The sequence below is a fragment of the Hypanus sabinus genome, chromosome 21, assembly GCF_030144855.1.
Source record: "Hypanus sabinus isolate sHypSab1 chromosome 21, sHypSab1.hap1, whole genome shotgun sequence".
In the NCBI taxonomy this organism is placed as follows: domain Eukaryota; kingdom Metazoa; phylum Chordata; class Chondrichthyes; order Myliobatiformes; family Dasyatidae; genus Hypanus; species Hypanus sabinus.
In genome coordinates, this window is record NC_082726.1 from 33027006 (window position 1) to 33050075 (window position 23070).

The 23070-nt window shown below is 39.7% G+C and overlaps 1 long non-coding RNA gene across 1 annotated transcript; it reads right to left on the bottom strand.

Annotated features, from left to right (window-relative positions):
- Positions 1-606: 606 nt before the first annotated feature.
- LOC132379219 (uncharacterized) lies at positions 607-22652 on the bottom strand. The gene is made up of 3 exons (XR_009507336.1): positions 22486-22652; positions 3349-3430; positions 607-1484 (listed from the first exon to the last, which is right to left on the bottom strand). It is a non-coding gene; the product is annotated as an uncharacterized LOC132379219 (long non-coding RNA).
- Between the last annotated feature and the right edge of the window lie 418 nt (positions 22653-23070).

A 23070-nucleotide genomic window follows, 5' to 3' on the forward strand; every position in this document is an offset into this window, starting at 1 on the left:
GACAACTGGGCAGTTTATGCAGGGGAGAGAGCTTGCCAGAAATGGTCAGCCTCTCAGAGAAGAGCGGTAACTTCCAGAGACTGAACATACAGTATGCAAGGTGTCGGGTGAGGGCAGAGACAATTGAGCACTAGTAGCAAAATACTTACCACTGCCAGATCTGAGTAAAGGTATCCCTGTAGGAGTCGAAATCTACTTCTGCTGAGGACCCGCACTTGCCAGAATATCCCTCCAACACTGATCGTTGTAGACTTGCAAGTTCAGTGTTGGCTTATACTAACCCTCTGCAATTAAGGACCATTCTGACCTGCAGATTTACAAAGAAGAAGAGGAGAAGGAAGGAGCGTTTCTGAGACACTGATACAGAAAGCAGCCTCTTGCTAGCTGAAGACATTACCACAGAAGAGAGAGGGAGACGGAGAGAACATATATGTACCATCATCCACATTGATGGCTAAGGAATGTACACAGGTGCCTGTTATGAAAAGTATGATGTTTTTAACTGTACTACAATAACACAAAAAACTCTGTTAAGCTGACGTGGCAAAGGCATAGCTAGCTGTTAATGATACTATTTATTTTAATATCATTTCATTGATCTGGACAACATGAAAGTGGCTGCTGGGTAGTTTTATACAGAAGAGTTAATGACAGGATTTTTAGCTGGGCTTCTGGTTCTCAGTGTATCCACTAAAGGCTTCAAACCAGAGCAAGTTTAATGTCAAATAAAGGGATAATGAAATATTTCAAAGACTTGGAGACACAAGAGAGACTACAGATGCTTGAAATCTGGAGCACCACGCACAAAATGCTAGAGGAACCTTATGTGTCATACAGCATCTATAGAGGAAAATAAATAGTTCTGTTGAAGTGTCTTGGTCCCAAACAATGACTGTTCATTTTCTTCTATAGATGCTTCCTGCCCCATTGAATTCCTTTAGCATTTTGTGTGTTATTCCAAGGACTTCCTTTCTTATGCCCTTGAAGAGAAGTTCCAACAGCAGATGATACTTGGTCACAAAAAGCATCATCTGGGTTATGGAAGTGGGACAGTGGTGAAACTTGCATCAGGAGAAAGTTGATGAGATTAGATCACCATACACTGTTCATACTCTGATTAGCAGGAACAGCTGAGCACTGCCATTGCAGCATGGCTTATGGCTGAATTCTCCAACCATGACATCCTTGGTTGTGTCACAATTCTCCAGGTAAAGAGACCCGCTGTTGTTTCAATTACTTCTCTCTCTTCCTTGTGGGAAAAACCTTTTTGAGGCCATTTTTCAGATATAATCAATTTTTGCTTTCCCACAGCTGCTGACTCTCCATTAAGTGATGGTTCTGGAAGGTGTTGATTCACAGGCAACCTCTTCATAGAATGATTTCTCTCAATAGAGGGTTCATAACTGATACCACAGGAAGAATTCTTGGGGTCAAAATGAAGCTGACAATGCAGCAGAGTCTTTCCAACTCCAGTCAGTAAGAGCCTTAATGGAAAGCATTTAAACCACATCAGTGGGGAAGAAAGAACTCCATCCATTTGCATTTATGACCTCATATGCTTCTTAAAAGGTTTATGACCAACCATAATTTGTCACATTTAATTTAAAAATATAAAGAATTTGCTTGTGATAAGACCAAAAGACCATAAGATAAAGCTGCCCATCAAGTTTGCTCCACCATTCCATCATGGCTGACCTATCCCTCTCAAGCCCATTCTCCTGCTTGCTCCCTATAACCTTTGGTGCCCTGACCAATTGAGAACTTAACAGTGTGAGTGAATGAGTGAGACCTCTGTCAGTCAGGGTCGACCATGCATATTGTGTCCTAGCTGTCTTGAAATGCAAGCCTGAGCAGTATGATATGGAGAGCAAGCTGTTGCCCACGTAGCAAGCTCCCCCTCTCCACCTATCTGATGGACCTAAAGGAATGGCAGGGACTGATACAGTCTGGTACCAGCAGCGTCACAGGAGTTACCAGTCAGCATTGAATTCAACATAAGACTGCCTTAGGGACTCCAGATCCAGAGTTTTTCCCTCAGGGTTTGCTCCCAAAGCCTTCCCTATGACTGGGTATGGCCGTAATGCAGAGGAGGTTTGAGATCAGAGCTTTCCTTCTCCTAGATGAACTCGCAGCCATGGCAGATGAGCCCCATTTGCCCGAATGGACTGGCTTTAAGGGGCCAGTAACCCACCTTTATCCTTTCTCCTGTCAGTAGAAACTGTTCCACTGAGCTTACTAGCTAAGCCACACATGAAGGCCAGGGGCTGGACTTGGTTGTCAGAGGTTATTTGAGGTGCACGCCATTGGGAGCAATTAATAGGTTTTGCGAGCTTATCCCCATTACCACCCCCCCTCCCCCCGACTATAACAACCTTAAGGAACCAGAACCCATCAACTTCTGTTTTAAATATACCCAATGACTTGGCCTCCACAGCCATCTGTGGCAATGAATGCCACAGATTCCCTACCCTCTGCCAAAAGAAATTCCTCCTGATCTCTGTTCTAAATGGACATCCCTATTCTGAGCTGTGCTCTCTGTTCTTAGATTCCCCAACTACATAGGAAATCTGCTCTCCACTAGGCCTATCAATATTGGATAGGTTTCAATGAGATGCCTCCTCATTCTTCTAACCTCCAGCAAGCACAGGCCCAGAGTCAACAAATGCTTGTTGTATGTTAACCCTTTAAGGTTGGAATCATTCTCATGAACCTCCCCTCGACCGACTCCAATGCCAGCACGCTTTTCATAGATAAGGGGCCCAAAACTGTTCATAATACTCCAAGTGTGACCAATGCCTTATAAAGCCTCAGCATTACATCCTTGCTTTTATTTTTCTAGTCCTCTTGAAATTAATGTTAACATACCATTTAGCTTCCTCACCACTGACTCACCTGCAAATGAACCTTTTCAGAAACCTGCATGAGGACTCCTAAGTCACTTTGCACCTCTGATTTTTGAATTTTCTTGCCATTTAGAAAATACTCTATGCTTTTATTCCTTTTACCAAAGTGCATTGACCACACACTTCCCTGCACTATATTCCATCTGCCATGTCTTTGCCTATTTACCCAATCTATCTAAGCCCTTCTGCAGATTTCCTGTTTCCACATTACCTGTCCCAACACTTACCTTCATATCATCTGCAAATTTGGCCATAAAGCCATCAATTCCATCATTCAAATCATTTGAATGTGAAAAGAAGAGGTCCCAACACTGACCCTGGTGGAACACCACTAGTTACTGATAGTAGCCAGAAAGGTACCCTTTATTCCCACTCTTTGCTTCCTATTAATCAGCTAATCTTACATCCATGTTAGTTCCTTTCCTGGAATACCATGGGCTCTTACCTTGTTAAGCAGCATCTTGTGTCAAAGGCCTCCTGGAAATCCAAGTATACAACATCCACTGACATCCATAGCTCCTACATATCTGAAAATGAGCAAATTTTATTCTAATGGAACAATAAACCTTGGTCAAGACATTGAGAGAAGTTCTTCTCAAAACTATCCCCTGCAAGTTCATGTATTATTTCATAGAACTAGTTACCTCCTCTAAAATTAGCCTCTGTGAAGGTTTCACTAATTTTATGCTCCTTAAGATTAGTGCCATGCAGCCAGTACCAGAGTGGAGTTTTCTCTCACTGTGAGTACAATATCCACAGGGTCAAATTCAGAAAAGAGCATTCCTCCACAAAGGCATTTCCACAGATTAGCTATTCAGTGCTTTTATCAAAGGGCACTTGGTACTGAATTAGGCTAGTCTGGTGCTGTTGTTTCTGCAGTTTTCACCCAGGAATACAACTAAACTGCACCAACTCAAGTATTTTCTATCAATCCTTGCCGTGGTTCCTCTCATTAGGTCAAAGTCAAAGTCAATTTATTATCAAAGCACGCATATGTCATCACATACTACCTGAAGATGAAGGCACTTAGAGGAAAATAAAAAATAAAAAAGAATTTAGGAGAAAAACATACATAAAGGCTGACAAACAACCAATGTGCAAAAGAAGACAAACTGTGCAAATTAAAAATTATTAATACCAAGAATATGAGTTGTTGAATCCTTGAAACTGAGCCCATAGATTGTGAAATCATTTCAGAGTTGAGCTGAGTGTAGTTATCCACACTACTAAAGAAACTTGATAGTTGTTTGCATGGGCATTGGTGTTTCCAAATGCTGCCTGGGCAGGGCAAAATGCATTATCAAAGATGCATCTCACCCTTTACTCATTTTACTCTCCTCCCATCCAGTAGGCACTACAGGAGCCTCCACTCCCACATGAGCAGGCACAGGTAGAGCTTCTTCCCTGAGGCTGTGACCCTCCTGAACCTCACATCACTATCTCAGTACTTTTATATTTGTGTGCTGTAGCACTTTTTATCTGCAGTTATTCTGTAAATAATGGTATTCTTTGCATTTCTGGTTAGATGCTAACTGCATTTCATTTGGCTTTGTATCTGTACTCGACACAAAGTTGAATCTAATCTAATATCACGACGTGATGCAACCAGTCAGGATACTTCCACTGTTCAGCTATAAAAGTTTGTCAAAGGTTTAGATGACATGCTAAATTTACACAAACTTCTACGAAAGTAGGGATGCTGTTAAGCCTTCTTTGTGATGGAACTTATGTTCTGGTCTCAGAACAGATCCTCCAAAATGGTAATGCCAAGGAATTTAAAGTTACTGATCTTCTGCTGGGGATTGGCTCTTGGACCTCTGGGTCCTTCCGTCTCTAGTTAGTAATCAGGCCTTTGGTTTTGCTGACATTGAGTGAGAAGGTTTTTGTTGTGGCACCTTTCAACCTGTTGCTTATAGACCCTCTCCTATATGCCATTTCATCACCACATTTGATTCAGCCAACAACAGTGGTGTTGACAGCAAGCATAAATATGGCATTAGAGCTGCACTTAGACTCTCAGTGTTCGGTATAAAGCGAGTAGTGTAGGGGTCTAAACACGCAGCCTGTGCTGATGGTGATGATGGAAGAGATGTTACCGATCCATACCAACTGGATTCTGCAAGTCAGGAAATTGAGGATCAAGTTGTAAAGGGAGATATTGAGACCTAGGTCTTTAAGCTTAGTGATGAGTTCCAAGGGGATGATAGTGTTGAATGCTGAGCTGTATTCAATGAAGAGCATCTTGATACATACGCATCTTCATTGTATCTTCATTCCAGAGCTGAGTGAAGAGCCAATGAAATGTCATCTGCCATTGACCTGTTGCGATGGTAGTCAAATTGGAGCAGATTCATGTCACTTTTCTGGCAGGAGTTGATATGCTTCATGACTATCCTCTCATTAGGTAAATATCTCAAAATGGGAGGTGAAAGACAAAGGTATGATTAACAGTTGTAGTATAAGAATATGTTTTAAAGGTTCAATGCTAAATGTTTCAATTGAAGTACAATATTCCAGACTGAAACAAATATGAAATATTTGTTGTCAGACTGCCAAAGCTGCACAAATTGGAATAAAATACAGTAAAACCTCTATTGATTCCTAATCAAACATGCAACTTTAATCACTGCTCCTTCTGAAAATTCACAGTGAGGGTCACTGAAGTTTCTGTCTTTTCTCTACACTGCACTTTATCGCTGTTAGCGATCTGTGGCAATCAACATGGTAAGCAAAAATAGTATCAAGAAGTGATTTTAAAAAGTTTGGCAACAGTTTGGGTTTTGCTAGGAGTAGTGGCAAAAATAAATGCTCAATTTAAATAAAATATTAATCCTGAAATAGCACTGGTGGAATTATTCATTCAGTCATTAGAAGGGGTCATTGCAGAGTGGGGCTGATGGATTGGCAAACCTTGCAGATTTATTTGTCTTGTGTGGGAGTGCTGGTACTATTATGAAATGGAGACATTTCTGATGCTCAAGGATCATGCCCAATTTCACTTTCACCACCATTATAACATTGATACAGATCACAAGATCACAATGTAACCCCTGGTCTTAACTAACAAGATTATCACTGTTTGCTCAGCAATGGATTGACAAAGGCATTTGGTACACTTGCCTACCTCTGTCAGGTAACTGAATACTGGTGTTGGATATCATGTTCTAATTGCACCAGGTGTTTTTGAGTCCAGAGTATTGCGTGCAGTATTATGTGCTAACAAGAATTTCATTAAGCTGCACTGGCCTCAGAAAAGATTATTTTGGATGTCACTGGATCAGAAGAATCTCCATCAGGAGAAATTGGATTTACAGAGGCTTTTTCACCTGAAGAAGAGGAAGTTGAGCAGTGAACTTTTAGAGGTATATAAAATCATGAGGGACATAAATGCTGCCTGACGTTCTTGAGTTCCTCCAGCATTTTTTACATGTTGTTTCAGATGATTACAGACTTTTTCTTCCTCGGAGTAGGGGAGTCTAAAACTAGAGGGCATCGATTAAGGTGGGAGGGAAAATATTTAAAAGGGATCTGAGAGACAACTTTTTCCACGCAGAGGTGGAACAATGTGCCTGAGGAAGTGCTACTCATGGATGCAGGTATATGAGTAGGAAACATTAAGTGAGAAATGGGTCAAATGCAAAAGAATAGCTCAGGTAGACACCTTGGCTAGAATGGATGAGCTTGTTTCCTTGCTACATGGCCTTATGACTAATAGCTTCAGTTGGTCTCAGAGTGTCTGGAGAAGGGAAAAATTATCAGCAAAGCAACCATGCTCTTGAAAATGCTGTCTTAAAGGATCATACATTCTCCACGGTGTGAGCTTCTACCTTCCTCATGTCAGTTATTGAGAGCCATCTGTTCAACAGGATCACTAGCATCTGGAAACAGAGATGTCATCTGTCTGACTGAACATCCAATCAAAATGCAGAAATGTCATCAACAGCAAAGAAGGAAATAAAAAGCACTTCAGCAAATATTTTAGATGATTGTGAGGTACAACAGCAAGGATAGAACATGTACAACTTTAAGAAGGGTATTGAAATATCACAAAAATATATTTAATCATTATATCTTGAAATATTTGTTAAACCATTATAAAACACACTCTGGATTATCTGTCACAGCCAATGGATTTGTTAAGCAGTAATTATGCCATGGTACACCATTTGCGATGTTTTATCTCCTCACTTACAGACCCCAGTCAGTTCAGATTGGCAACAACATCTCCTCTCCAGTCCCCATCAGTACAAGTGCACCAGAAGGCTGTGTGCTTATTCAAGCTCTTGGACCAAGTGGGATAACATTACACAACTTCATTCACCCCATCACTGAACTGTTCCCACAACCTATGGACTCACTTTCAAGGATTCTTCATCTCATGTTCTCAATATTTATTGCTTATTTATTTATTTGTTTGATGTTTGTTTATTTATTTATTATTATTATTTTTACTTGGTCTCATCTCAGGCTAGTAAAATCTGAGGTACAAGCATGGCCAAGCACACTCATTTCTCAATTGCTGGGAACGTTCAGACTACTCTAGTCATGTTTAGTTTTGTGACTTTCTGAAGATTTACATAAATATTGCTGTGTAGGAATAATTGTTTAATTTTATTATGTAGTAATGCTGGGATGACACCAGCTGTAGATAGTACTATTGGGACAATGTATTTATACCTTTCAATTTCCTCTTAATTCAGATTTCTGGTGCTTTTCACTTACTGATTTCTGTATTTCATGTGTGTTTGAAATAACTATATCTATAAAGTAAGTTGTTCTTACTTGTTTATCCTGTATTGTTATATCTGGACGGTTATTATGGATTGTCCTATCTGTAATTATGAATCAGTCATAATATAATCTGTGGGATTCTGACTCTAAAACTGGATCAGGTTTGTATTTATAGTATGGTATGGTTTTCTTTTGTGAGTTTGTATTTTAAAGCAAGATTTTTCTGATTGATGTTTGCTACTTTTTTTAAAACTTTTTTTATTGTATTTCAAGTAGTTACAAAATAAAAGTATGAAGATGTTTGCTACTTAATTATGCCTGTGTAAGTATAATATTATTAATGTGTTTTTATCATTTGTATTGTCACCCCTGTTGGTGGGGTCTTTGGTTGATTCCATTATGGTTATTGGACCTACTGAGTATGCCTACTAGAAAATGACCCCAGAGTTCTATATGGTGACATATACATATGAACTTTGCTAATAAACTTACATTTGAAATTTTTTGAATGCAAAACGCTTCACTTTCAGAGTATTTTGCAGTAAGAATAGTTCACAAACACATGATATTCATGTTGTTTCATTTCTTTACTGTGATGATGCTGGGAAATCTGTAAATCAGTGAGAAGGGCTGAAATGTTTACAACACCTTTGGAACTCCTGAGTTAAATTATGCATGTGAGTCAATTCCCTCTTGCTTTCTCATCATTCCACCCTAAAATCTGAACCATAACTTCTGGTATGAACTTTTATCCATAAACTCTTGGACAAGATGAGGATAGGATGCTGTGGTTGTGTAGGCTATTGACAATTATTCTTGTGAGCTGAAATTCTGAAAAAAGCTTTATAGATAATAAGTAATAAGGAATTCATAACAAAACTAAGATTGTTAGAGGTTTAGATATTAAGGGATATTGGGATTGCGAGGAAATTAGTGCTGAAGTAGACAATTATTCATGATTTTGAATAACAGAGCAGGTTTGAAGAGCCAGATGATTATCTCCTGTTCCAAATTCCTGAGATAAGTAATCTTCTCCAAGGAGCGGTTATGGATCTATCACTTGATGGAAATATTATGAAGTACCTGTACAGAGATGAAGGAGACAGAATTATACAATTTGCTTCTGATACAATGCAGTGAATATTGTTGCAGATTACTAGAAGCTTCAAGATGGCATTACCATAGTGATGAACTGGGCTGAAGCACAGCAAATCAGGTTCAACTCCCTGAAGTGTGAAACTTTAGGAGGACTACTATGGAAGGAGAGTGCGATAAATTCTATACTGTGTAAATGGACAGACGTTGGTGCTCAAATACATAAGCTCATTCAAGGACAGAGCTTTGGGAATATTAAAAAGAGAAGGAGGTTGATTTAGTTTTCAAATGGAAAATAAATTACAAAAACAAAGAATGTGTTCTTAAAAAAGATCTGATTTCCTCTAGTTCACACTCATTTCCTTCTGGAATTGCAGAACTGTAAGTCTCCTGCCGTGTACTTGGAAGTGTTCTGTGACTCAGTCTTATAGAGCTAATAAGTATTATCTATGATGCTTCTTCTTCCATTTAGGCAGTCCCCTGGGATCAACCATGATTTACTTTCATTCTGGTTCTGTAACTCCTTCGTATAGAATTCTTCAAGCCCTTAGTCAATGTATTCTTTCAATAAATGGCCAGCTAAAAGATAAACTTCCCAGTGAAAGAAATAATCCCCAGTCTTCTGACTTCATAGTTGCTATGGGAAACAACCCCCAAACACAGCAATGCTTCCATCACTCACATATGGAGGGCAATTTGAGCTGAAAAAAGGAACATACTCTTGAATAAACTAACTAGAGGAGATATAATCTCAATGAGAAGTGACTTTAAGTTCAGTTGAGGTCAATCTACAGAGTAAGAGCAGTGACAAAAACACAACAAAGTGAGTAATTCCAGAGAAAGGCTAATATTGCAAAGAATGTAGGCTTTGCAGAGATTTCTGAATTTGGTAGGGGTGCTGGGATTGAGCTGAGTGGGTGGGGGGGGGAGTATGCATGTTGAGGTAATGGATAATGGGGTTTCTGGCAATTTGTGGTAGGCAGGGTAGGCAGATTATCTCAGCCTATATCTTCCCAAATATTGGAAAAATATGGAATTTAATTAAGTGATCCGTATGGAACCTGGACCTATTCCAGCTAAACCAATATAAATATTTGCACTTTGACCAAATAGAGTACCTGTCGAAACTGAACTGAATCATTTACTGGAGGGAAAGCTGTTGCTCATAGAAGGTCAGATAAATAACTTAAAAGAAACTTTCACATGCTACATCCCAACAAGTGGTAGAGTTTTGGAGAGATGTGATGGAGTTACTATAGCAGGGAGGTACATTCTGTTGCCCATTGCTAGTCCAATCTTCTTCTTCTGACTGTACCTAATTGAAAGCCGCACCTCAGAGGGAACTTTTCCTACAAGGCAGCCTTGGTTTAGTCCTGCACCTTCTTTCAATTTTCATTACAGCTCCAAGTGCCTCATGTGATATCTAAAGCTGTTGGCTGACAGATCTACTGAGCCAAGACTGACCCACACAAGTGCTTGCAGTGTCTAGTAGAATCTGCAAGTGAGGAGAGAATCCACAGTGACTATTGCAAACATGTCATCTTCCTAAGAACCCTGTTAACAGTAATCCCTCCCCACAAAACACCATCAATGGAAATTCTTCTTTTAGAAGGTCCCTTGGGTAAAAAGATGACTTGTTTCCACACTATTCTGTGGCACTTGGGGTGGTGTATGACGCTAACATGGAACCTCCAAAATCTGCCATAGGCAGGAAGCACCTGACAGGGCAGGCAGCTGGGTAGTTTGCCATGTTTTGCCCTATTTGCTCATAATGAAGGTTCTCAGTCCTTCTCAGAATCCTTTGCTTCATTTAAATGATCATGGGCCAAAGATTCCCACAAGGTAAAGAAGATGTTTCATTTTTGCAAGGAAGATTTGAAAACATACTCACAGACTTTTTTCCTGTAGTGATGGGATTCCACCTGTTTTGAGATTCTGCTATTGGGTAATGAGACCTAGATTCATACAACATGGAAACAAGCCTTTCGGCCCAACTGGTCCATGCAAACCAAGATTCTCACTTAGACTAGTCTCATTTGTCTGTTTGGCTAGCCACACCCATCGGAGTGGGCTGAGTGTAATTAAATCCTAAGTGCTGGTGATGCTGTTCTGGGAGAAGGTCTCTGATGTTCACTCACTATGCCAATGGATGCTGAGGCTTTACAAAGATAACTGTGTTAGCTTCCCTCCAGTGCCTTGAGTTATTTGTGGGAGGAAGGACATATTTTGTGAAGGTGACTGGGATTTAATTTAGAATTCTTCACACTTAGCTTTGGTCACTTACATTTACACTCACATTTAGCTCAGACACACATTCACCATCCCAGTAATGCTCATACTCTCATTCACATGACCAACTCATCTCCATCTTTGAGAATCAAAATAAAGGCTCATTGTTAGCATTTACTCTTAACAAACCACTTTACATATAGAGAAAAACAGAACAGAATTAACTGTTTCACCAAAGAATAGTTTTATATTAAAAATGAAACAAGTGCAGCATAAAGCCATAAACTAACAAAACGATTCACTCTATTAAAACAGGGAAGTGCTTCTCTGCAGCTTCTAATGTGAAACTGCTAAACACTAAACACTTCAGAAAAAAAATTAAATGACTTGTGGATAATTACCGCTATTGCCTCAAATCTCAGGGGTGTCGTTTGAAGTGCTAGGGAGCCCAGATGGCTAAAAAATGGAATTTTGTAGAAAATTACCGACATTATTCATGGCAACATTATCAATTACCTGTGTATCAATTATACTAATGTTGAATTTGAAAAGGTTGCTAAAAACTGCATTAAGAATCGGATCAAAACAATTGACAAGGGGGAAATCTCAGAGTAATTGCTATTAACAAAATAAGTGTAATTTTCTGTGCTTTATTAAAAATTACAACCTTTCATAACTGTCAGCAAAAGGACATTTCATGGGTAAACAGTCAGAGACAAAGCAGGAATGATTAGAACTGTGTGTTTAACCGTATCTCTGTAATATGAAATGATAGCTTCTTCTCTGCCTTTTTAAGTATAGCCCAGCCTACATTATACAATAATGACATCTAAGATTCTTGCCATATTTGATGATTAGGCTCTTCAAAGTATTAGTTAGACTGAATATTGACTGATGCTGGGACAGAAAAGTCCTGAGTTTGATTTCCAGATTCCTAGACTTAGCTGAAGATTATACAGCCGCAGATGGCTGCAATCCACTGATCCAGGAAAGGAAGGTTTATCCCTCCTGATGGCTTTCCAGTGATCTCTGCTGGACAGTTTGTGTGTGTGTATGCCTTTGTAATTGCCAAATTAAAAAAAAAACTGGCTCATCATGCTTGATCTAAATCAAATGACACAATATCATTACTAGACCCTTAGTCCTCCTCCTCACCTCTTCCCTAGTTATAACCTACTGCAAGCAAGAAGCAGGGAAATATCACTGAAAGCATACCCTGGCAGAGCCCCCTCTATCTCAGTTTGATGAGACCAAGCCAGGAGATCACACTTTAAGTGAGGAGTGGATGTGGAGAGGTGCAGAATGGCATTGTGGAATTAGGCATTAGGAAGTAAATGCATAGATTCTGAGTTCTTGCTCCTTTCTCTCAATGGAGTCAGGGCCTGTTTGCATTAATCCAATGAAAAAAAACAAAACTGCAGTTGCTAGAAGCCTGAATTAAACAGTGAAATTACTAAAGCTACTCACCTTGTAAGGCAGCATCTGGGGGTAAGGAAACAAAGTTAAAATTTCTGAGCTTTGTAATCTGAAACATAACTCATTTCTCTGTCCACAGGAAGTGTCTGATCTGCTAAATATTTCATGAACATGACCCCCAGATCTTAACTTTAATATTGAGTCTTTCTACTTAGGGTCAGACTTAAGAGTGTTAGAACAGTTTGCCTTGCACTAACTATCTATTTTCAGATACAGAATACAAAGATACTTTACTTATTCCCCCTCAGTAATTCACCTAGTTCCTCTTAAAATGTGTTAATGCCCTTAGCATCAATCACTTACTGAGGGGATAAGTTCTACATTTCCCAAATACCCACTTGGTTTATTGGCGACTCTTATATGGGTTGGTTTTCCCAGATTCCTTGGCTGCGTAAGTCTAGGGAAAACACTCTCCGGTCTCACCAAATCCATGAGATTGAGACGGCTCTCCCACTCCAAACCCCGGTTTGTGTGACTGCTGTGTAATGTGCTACCCTGTTACAAATCAGTGCCATGAAATAACAGACAATACACTGCATGCAATTAAAGGAATTGTATTTATGAATCTTAACTAAAGGGTTAGTAAAGAAAACCAAAAAGTAAAGGGCCACTTTAATTAAACAGTTGAACGTGAAACGGGCCCATATTAATCAAGCAGTCATTTTGAACTTCGCCGTCACTCATGTGCTGGGCCCTCGGTCTGCGTGATAGCCCATGCCTCCTTCCAAAAGTCGCTTGCTATCCATCTCAAGCAAATGGATTGTATTCTATGACTGGTTCTCCCCAGTGCCTTGTCTCTTCATCTCCCCCCAAACAAAAACCCAAGACCAAACTTATCGTCCCTCACCAAGAATAATTGGATGGCACACATTCCACATCATCCCTTATCTTCAACAATAACCCAAACAGGTTGAAAGCAGAACATACTGCTCTTTCGGAGCTGCTAAATAAAATAGCTACAGCATAATGGTAAAGATGTGAACTAGGATATTGCACTAACAAGTGGAAACATTTTTACTTTTCATAACCTATCAAAAAAAAAATCAACCAAGTCTCTGCTTTATAAGAGTCGAGAACTCCAACTTTCTCTGTTTTATTGATAAAATTACAAGGTCATGCTCTTTATTAAAGTTAAGATGACATGATAACAGTCTTACTTAGTGGGGCCAGAGCTCCAGTGTTTACAAGCACACAGCTCAAATTCATACAACTGGAAATAGCTAGCAGGTCAGGCAGCATCTATGGAAGGATCACAGAATCAAAGTGCGTTCCTTCATCAGGATCACAGACTTGAAAAATTAGTTCTGTATCTTTCTCTATAGATGATGCCTGACCTGCTGAGGTCCTCCAGCATTTTGTGTGTGTTGCTTTGGAGTTCCAGCATCTGCAAATTTTCTCATCTTTGAAAAACTAATTCTGCTTCTCTGTCTATAGATGCTACCTGTGATGATGAGTTATTCTCGCATTTTGTTTTAAAATTTTGAGCACCTGCAGATTTTTGCATTTAATTTGGGGTTCTCAGTTCACAGACCTAAATGTGTGTAGACTCTCATCCAACCCACATCTGTTGCTATCATTTTTTGTGAGGTACAACCAGCTGTGAAATCTGCCAGAGGGCAACTATTCTTTTTACTTGTTGGCTGTGGCTTGTTGGTAGACCTCCTGCTGCTGAATTTCAAGTTGTGGATTCCTGTCTACCATCACAGAGAGTAAAGCAGAATGTGCAGTGTGGTGTAGGTGTGCTGAGAATGAAACAGTTGAAAGTCCATTCATACAGTAGTGGCCAGTGTGAAAAGAAGAGCTGGGCTATCACTTCTCACCAGAATATCAGTATTGCTGGAATATCAGGCCTTGCACATTCCTTTTCCTATACTGTAGGTTGGGAGAGGAAAGACGATCAAAAATATTACTGATAAATGTATCCTGGAAAATCTCCTGCAGGCAACTGAGACCAGCTCACAGATAGCGTTACTTGGAAGGAAGGTAAGATAGAGTTAATGCACCCACACACCGTATTCTTGCCCTGTCTCCTCTAGCATAGACATGCTCTGGTGTGATAAACAAATACAGATTAATGGAAGATATTATAAGTTGAAAGGACAATGTTAGAAAGGGGAAGGAGATCCTGCACAGTGAGTATAGGGAGCTAGGGAAACATCTGAAGAAAAGGACGTCCAAAGTAATAATCTCTGAATTAATTCCAGTGCCACATGCCAGTCAGGGCAGGAATAGCATGAAGGTCCAGATGATTGAGTGGCTGAGGAATTGTTGCAAGGGGCAGGTTTCAGATTTCTGGATAATTGGGATCTCTTCTAGGGAAGGTATAAGCTGTACAAAAAGGATGGGTCACTGCTGAACCTGAAGGAGACCAATATCCTTGCAGGTAGGTTTGCTAGGGCTGTTGTGGAGGGTTTAAACTAAGCTGGCAGGAGGATGGGAACTGAAATTGCCGAGGATAAGGCAGTTGGGATACAAGTCGATAAAGTGTGAAGTAAGACTGTCAGGAAGGACAGGCAGATGATGGGGCAAAATTGCAGTCAGCAGGATGAGGTGAAGTGTAACTTGGGGGAAAACCAATAAGGTTGATGAATACATGACTGAAGGTGTTATGTTTGAATGCATTCAGTATACAGAATAAGGTAGATGATCTTGTAGCGCAGTTAGAGATTTGCAGGTATGGCATTAAAGGCTTTAATGAGACGTGTCTGAAAGAAAATTATAGTTAGGAGCTTAACATCCAAGGATACACATTTTATTGAAAGGACAGGCAGGTAGGCAGAGCTGGTGGGGTGGCTTTGCTGGTAAAAAAAAATTAAATCCTTAGACAGAAGTGAAATAGATCAGAAGATATGGAATCCTTGTGGGTAGAGTTAAGAAACTGCAAGGGTAAAAATACCCTGATGGGAGTTATATACATGCCCACGAACAGAAGCTAGGACATGGAACAGAAATTGCAACGGGAAATAGAAAAGGCATGTAATAAGAGGAATGTTTTAATAGTCATGGGGGATTTCAATATGCAGGTAGATTGGAAAAATCATGTTGATGCAGGATCCCAAGAGAAAAAAATTGGAGAATGCATATGAGATGTCTTTTTCAAGCAGCTTGTGTTTGAGGTTACTGGGGGAAGGGCAATTCTGGACTGGGTCAATTCACAAACAAGGGAAAGCCTGCAGATGCTGGAAATGCAAGCAAAACACCCTAACATTTTGGAGGATCTCAGCAGGCCAGGCAGCATCTATGGAAAAAAGTAAACAGTCGATGTTTCAGGCTGCGACCCTTCATCAGAACTGGGTTGGGTGTTGTGTAATGAACCAGACTTGATTAGGAAGCATAAGGTAAAGGAACGCTTATGAGACCATGATCATAATATGATAGAATTCATCCTGCTGTTTGACAGAGATAAGGTAAAGTGGGATGTATCAGTATTACAGTGGAGTGAAGGAAATTACAGAGGTATGAGAGTAAAGCTGGACAAAGTTGATTGTAAGTTGAGACAAGCAGCGTTACTGTAGAACTGCAATGGCTGGAATTTCTGTGGGGAAATTTGGAAGGCACAGGATAGATGAACCTAAGGGAAGGAAAAGGCAATCGTGGATGATAAGGGAAGTCAAAGATGACATAAAAACAAAAGAGAGGGCATATAAAATAGCAAAAATTAGCTCAAAGATAGAAGTTTAGGAAGCTTTTAGAAACCAACTGAAGGCAACTAAAAAAACCATAACAAGATGAAGTAAGAAGATAAGCTAGTCAATAATATCAAAGAGGATATCAAATGTTTTTTTGCAGATAGATAAATCGTGCAAGTGAAGTGAGAGTGGACATTGACACTGAAGAGGTAGTAATAGGGTACAGAGACATGATGGATGAACTTGATAAGAATTTTGTGTTGGTCTTTACTGTGGAGAATACTAGGAGAATCACAGAAATGCAGGAGTATCGGGGACAGAAGTGAGTGTAGTTGCTATGTCTAAGGAGAAGGTGCCTGGGAAGGTGAAAGACCAGTAGGTACATAAGTCACCTGGACCAGATGGACTACACCTTCTGGTTCTGAAAGAGGTGGCTGAAGAGTTTGTAGAGGCATTAGTAATTATCTTAGAAGAATCACTAGATTCTGACATGACTCCTGAGGAAGAAAATTGCAAATTTCACTCCACTCTTCAAGGAAGGGAAGCAGAAGAAAGGAAATTATAGGCCAGATAGCCTTAGTTCAGAGGTTGGAATGATGTTGGAGTCTACTATTGAGGATGTCTTTTGGGGTACTTGGAAGTATATGATAAAATATGCCAAAGTTGGCATCATCTTCTAAAGAGAAAATCTTACCTCACAAATTTGTTGGTATTTTTTGAGGGAATAACAAACAGGATAGACAAAAGAGAGTCAGTGGATGTTGTTTATTTAGATTTTCAGAAAGCCTTTGACAAGGTGACACATATGAGGCTGCTTAACAAGTTAACAGCCCATGGAATTATGGGAAAGATACTAGTGTGGATAGAAGATCGGCTAATTGGCAGGACCCAAATAGCCAGAATAAAGGGGCCGATAATGGTTGTCTGCTGGTGATAAGTGAAGTTCCACAGAGCTTGTAATAGGACCTTTTCTTTTCACATTATATGTCAATGATTTGGATGACAGAATTGATTACTTCCTAGCCAACTTTGCAGACAATAGAAAGACAGGTGAAGTGGTAGGTCATGTTGAGGAATCAGGGCATCTGTAGAAGGATTTAGACAGTTTGGGAGAATAGGTAAAGAAATGGCAGTTTGAATATAGACTAGGGAAGTGTATGCTCAAGCTCTTTGGTAGAAGGAATAAATGCATAGACCATTTTCTAAATGGGAAGCAAATTCAGTTATCTGAAGTACAAAGGGGCTTGGGTGTCCTTGTGCAGGATTCCCCAAAGGTTAATTTGCAGGTTGAGTCAGTGGTAAGGAAGGCAAATACAATGTGAGCATTCATTTTAAAAGGCCTAGAATATCAGAGCAAAGATATGATGCTGAGGCTTTATAAGACATTTGACAGACTGCACTTGGAGAATTGTGAACAGCTTTGGACTCCTTATCTAAGAAAAGATGTTCTGGAAATGGAGAGGGTTCAGAGGAGGTTCATGAGAATGATTCTGGAACTGGAAGGATTAATGTATGAATAGCTTATGATGGCTCTGAGTCTGTACTCACTGGAGTTTAGAAGAATTAGTGAGGGATCTCATTGAAACCATATCAACCATTGAAAGACTTACATAGAGTGGATGTGCAGAGGATGTTCTGAGAGTGGGTAAGGCTAGGACCAGATGGCACAGCCTCAGAGTAGACAAGTGTCCATTTTGAACAGATGTGAGAAGGAATTTCTTCAACCAGTCGGTGGGAATTCCTTGCCGCAGATGGCTGTGGAGGCCAGGTCACTGAATATATCTAAAGCAGGTTTGATAGATTCTTGATTAGTCGGGGCATTAAAGGTTAAGGGGAGAAGGCAGCAGAATGGGATTGAGAGAGATAATAAATCAACCATGATGGAACTGGAGAGCCAACTGAATGGGCCAAGTGGCCAATTTCTGCTCCTATGTCTTATGATCTAAGACAGAGTCTCTTGAGTTGGACTTGTACGTTAATGATGAACTCTTGTCCTCACAACTTACGTCATCCTGGCCTTTCCACCTTATTTTCTACCTCTACTGCACTTCCGTTGTAACAGTAACTGTAACACAATATTCTGCATTCTGCTATTGCCTTTAGCTTGTGCTTTTGTTTTGAAATCACCTAGATAAATGTTTGGTGAGACTAGATTTTTCACTGTATCTCAGTACAGGTGAAAATAATAAACTAATTTCATATTTAGCCATCTCACCCAGTTTTTATAAAACAATAATGGGTCTTTCTGATCTTGTTCTGCCTCTTGTGTACCAGTCATGATGGCACTCTGGGAAGACTAGTAGATATGCTGGTCTTTTGGTGCCAGCCAATTTCATGTGACTGCAATTTTCCACCCTCCCATTCTCAACTCCACATTTTGTTATCATCCTTCAGACTAGATCTTAAGATGAGTCCTTGCATGGTACCTGAGGTGGGTATGAAGCATCAAATGACACTTTTTCAGAAAGATCAAAATCAATGTTTACCCTTCAGCCTTCACCACTAAAACCAATGATCACATTGCTGATTGTAGCTTCTTGTCATGCACACATTGGCTGTAAATTTCCTACTCCACAAAACTGACAGCCTTTAATTAGCTCTAGAAATCTCCTGGTTGTCTGAGAGAACATAAATCCAAATTGCTCTTTATTTTCAAAAATTATGAAGTCAGATCATCCCACCTTATGTTATTGAGATATTTTTCGATTGGATATTTCTTATAAAAAAAAGTGGATGTTCCCTGATAATTTGTCATTGACTCATTTTACATACATTATCCTGGGCAAATGTGACTGGTTCATTTATCCACATTATTTATCCAACAAAATGTTTAATGACAAATATGGATGGATTGCCAACTTGGGTTTAATAGCAGTGAGCTGCTCCACATTTCCCATTAGCTCCTGATCAGCAGCTATATTTGCTTTCCATTATAATTATGAGATTAGACAAGACATTTTTTTTCTCAAAACAAAACTTTGAAATAATTTTCAAAATAATAGTTTCTGTTGTACATTGTCATATTGTATTCGATATGGGAAAACAGTGATGGAGAAACTTGCCTCTCACAACCGCTCGTCATCTCATAATGATTTTGCCATCCAGCTCTTTGTGAAAGTAATTTCCTGTCTAAACCAGAATGTGATGTAATGCACTGGGTGCCCACAGTTCAGAAAGGATGCCCGCCTGATGTGATGGTTCCAAGCATGGTGCGGCACTCCTCCATGTTCCCTGATACTTTGGTCATGCTTGGCAATGCACCATGTATAACCTTGAGCATGTCCTTTGGATTGCTACTTCAAAATCTTAATCTATAGGATCATAAAATACAGGAGCAGAATAAAGTCATTCAGCTACTAAGTTTTCTCCACCATTCAATCATGGCCACTTTTTTCAACCCCTTTCTCTGACTTTCTTACCTTAACTCTTAGCTCTCTTGCCAATCAAGAACCTATCAATCGCTGACATTCCTGCATTAAATATACCCAATGACTTGGTTTCAACATGCCTCTGTGGAAAAGAATTCAATAGATTCATCACCTTCTGGCGAAAGAAATTTCTTCTCATATCAGTCTTAAAGGGACCCTTTATTCTGAGTCTGTGTCCTTGGCTCCTGGACTCTGCTACTGAAGGAACCATCTTATCCAGGCCTTTCAGTAACTGGCAGGTTTCAATGAGATCTCCACTCATCATTTAATTTCCATGAAGTATAGACCCAGAGATATAAATGCTTTTCATATGTAAACTTTTCATTCCCAGAATCATTCTTGAGAAACTCCTCTGGTCTAACACCAAGGCCAACACATCCTTACTTATAATTAGGGCCTAGAATTGCTGACAATATTTCAAGTGTGACCAATGCCTTATACTGACTTAACAGTGTATCCTTGTTTTTATATTACAAAGTGCATAACCCCATAATTCCCATGCTCTATTCTATTTGCCACTACTTTGCCCATTCTTCTAACCTGTCCAAGTCCTCCTGCAGATGACTTGCCTTTTTAATGCTATCTGCCCCTCCACCTATCTAAGTACCACCAGCAAGCTTGGCCACAACACCATCAGTTCCTTCATCTTTGTTGACCTCAGCCAGTGATAGTCAATCCCCTCACCTATTGAGGCTCAAAGGAAGACAACAAAATGAATTAGATATAGTGCCCACATACAGTGGAAGAGGAGTATTATGTGACAACTGTGCATATCTTTGGGGACTGTCCATCTCTTTAAACTTTCTTCTATTTTTCTGCTCATTCTAAATTTCAGTCCACAAAGTCTTTGCAAGTAGATTTGCTTTGAAATTTATGTTTAATTTTACTATTTGCACCCAAGATATTGACATTGTTGGCTCAGGGGGACTTTATTGTCCATTTCAAGTTGCTGAGAAGGCTGGAGTTATATACTACAGGGCAGATCAGATACTTCAGGCAAGGTCCCTTTCTTGGAGGACCGAAATGAATTAATTGTTTTCCATAGTATAACAGCTGGTTATTCCATTTTCAGGCAATGCAAGGATTATCAAATTTCCCCAAATACATTTCTATGTTTCAATTATAGCCCTCATTCTATAGAACCATTGTGTAAACATTGGTGCCCACTTCCAAAATGTGCATGCCTAGTATGTATCCTTACAAAAATTCTCTCAGCAGGCTACGTATCCAAGTCACATCACAGCCTTCATTACTGGGATGGAACTGGAGCTCTGGTGTTATCTGCTTTCAGGTTTTCATTGGGTTTGGTCAGTTTAGTAGCCAGCCTAATGAGGAAGTACTTGCTCATCATCACCATGTCCCTAAGCAGGACTGTGGCTCAATGCACACTGAGAAGTGGATCAGTGGTTAAGCTCCAGAGATTCAAGCCTAAATTCACAGCTAATATTTCACTGCAATAAGTTTTGATACAACAATGAACCAAGGCATTATCTCCCTTTCAGGTAAACAACAGTTCCTGAAGAATTAATTCTGACAAAAAGGCAAATAAGTTTAATTAAAAAGTTATCCATCAGCCTGCCAAATTAATAACCCACCAATATCAATACCCTGCCAAATACAACACTTAAAACATTGATTGTTCAATTGTTCATCGTTCTGTGTCTAAATTGGTCACTACTTCCTTCTCTTTACATCAATGATATCTATTCCAGGCAACCTTGGAAGTAATGAAAACCTAAAAGCATAGCCATTCCATATTGAAACTTTGAAGCATCTGCGAAAAAGTTGGGCTTATCATGAAGGGAGGACTTGAACCTACAGTCTCCTTGTGAGATGAAGAAGTATTACTGCTTCTTCTCGCTACTATCATCAGAAAGCATTAGGTCCCATACCACCAGGCTCGGGAATAGTTATTACCCTTCAACCGTCTGGCTCCTGAAACAATATGGATAACTTCACTCACTGCCACTCTGAATTGACTCCTATGGACTTAATTTCAAGCACTCTCCAGCACATGTTCTCTGTACTATATATTCATTTTTATTTTTTGCACAGTTTGTTACATTGGCTGTTTATTAGTCTTTGTTTATGTGTGGTTGTTTCATTGTGCAATTGTACTTTTCTCTTCTACTGTCAATATCTGCATGAAAATCAATCTCAAGGTCATATATGATGACATATATGTATTTTGATAATAAATTTACTTTGAGCTTTGAACTGAAATATTCAGGAAACTGACAATTCTTAGGCATTATATAAATGGCTGAAGGAAGTCCAGAGAGACAGAAGTAGTCACATTTCAGTCAAGACCTTGCATCTGGACTGGCATCCAGACTTCCTGACAAATTTAAGATGGGAGCAGATGACTGTTATTTCCATCCTCAAGTTATTTTTGCTTATACTTAGAACAGCAAAGGAGTCTGCTCTGCCCAGTGAGTCCATGCTAGCCCCCAGTGAAACAATCCCGCTAACTCTATTTCCCTTTCGTTCTTCCCTGTACCCCTGCAACTAATTCTTATACACATGTTTATCAACTGTCCTTTTTGTCATAGCCTTACGCCTAATGTAATTTACAGTAATGAATTAACTTAGCAACTAATCGTTAGGATCTGGGATGAATTCTAGTGGAAACCCATACAGTCAGGAAGCTGGCATGCAAACTTTACAGACAACATCCAAGGAGCCTGTGTCCCTAGAGATGTGAGGCAATAGTGTCAACTATGGCTTTACTCTGCTACCCTTTACTGTAATCTTATGACAGCAGTACAAACTAAAGTGATTCATACCTTACCTGCCACACTATCTGAACTATCTTTAATGAAGGATTCTCTCAGTAAATCATTTCACACAGCAGGATAATTTATGCAACGTTTTCAGTCAAACAAATCAAATGAGGGTGAATCTTAATAGTTTTTAAGAACATGGAAGCATTGGTACTAATCAGAAGCCATTTGTTTTCATTTGCCCTCACACACAGTTTAAACTTACAATTACCTTAATCAGAACCAATCAGTGTATTCTTTGGAATTTGGCTGTTGGTGACGCCTTTCCCAGGATAGTTGTGATATCGATGTTAAATGAACCCACCATTGCTTGTCATCTGCATGACTTCTGGCTTGACCAGTGGACGGTGACCTGCCAGTAACCTATCCAGGCTGATAGAGATCAGAGCTGAGATTTCTAAATGGGACAAAGGAGTTAATGATTCCATGTTATCTGTTTGGAGCAGTTGCATTAATGACAGCACCAAATATATCAAGCTCAGAAATGACTGCATCAGCAGTTTGTATAAACACTGCCTTGTAAGATGCCTTGTGTGTACATTACATGTTGATCCCTTCAGAACTGGCCCTGTCCCACCACCCTAGGCTGAACAACAGGCACCCTAGGGGCACACTGATTTCAGAAAGACCAGTGACATGTGATAAATAACTGCCTAGTTCTCTTTTCTGTTCAGCTTTCACCACTATTTTCGTACAAACCTTGGTGAACAAACTTCTACTACTCTGTCAAGTATACCACTGTGCAACTGGGTGTTGGACTTCCCAACCAACAGACCTCAGGTAGTCAGGATGTAAT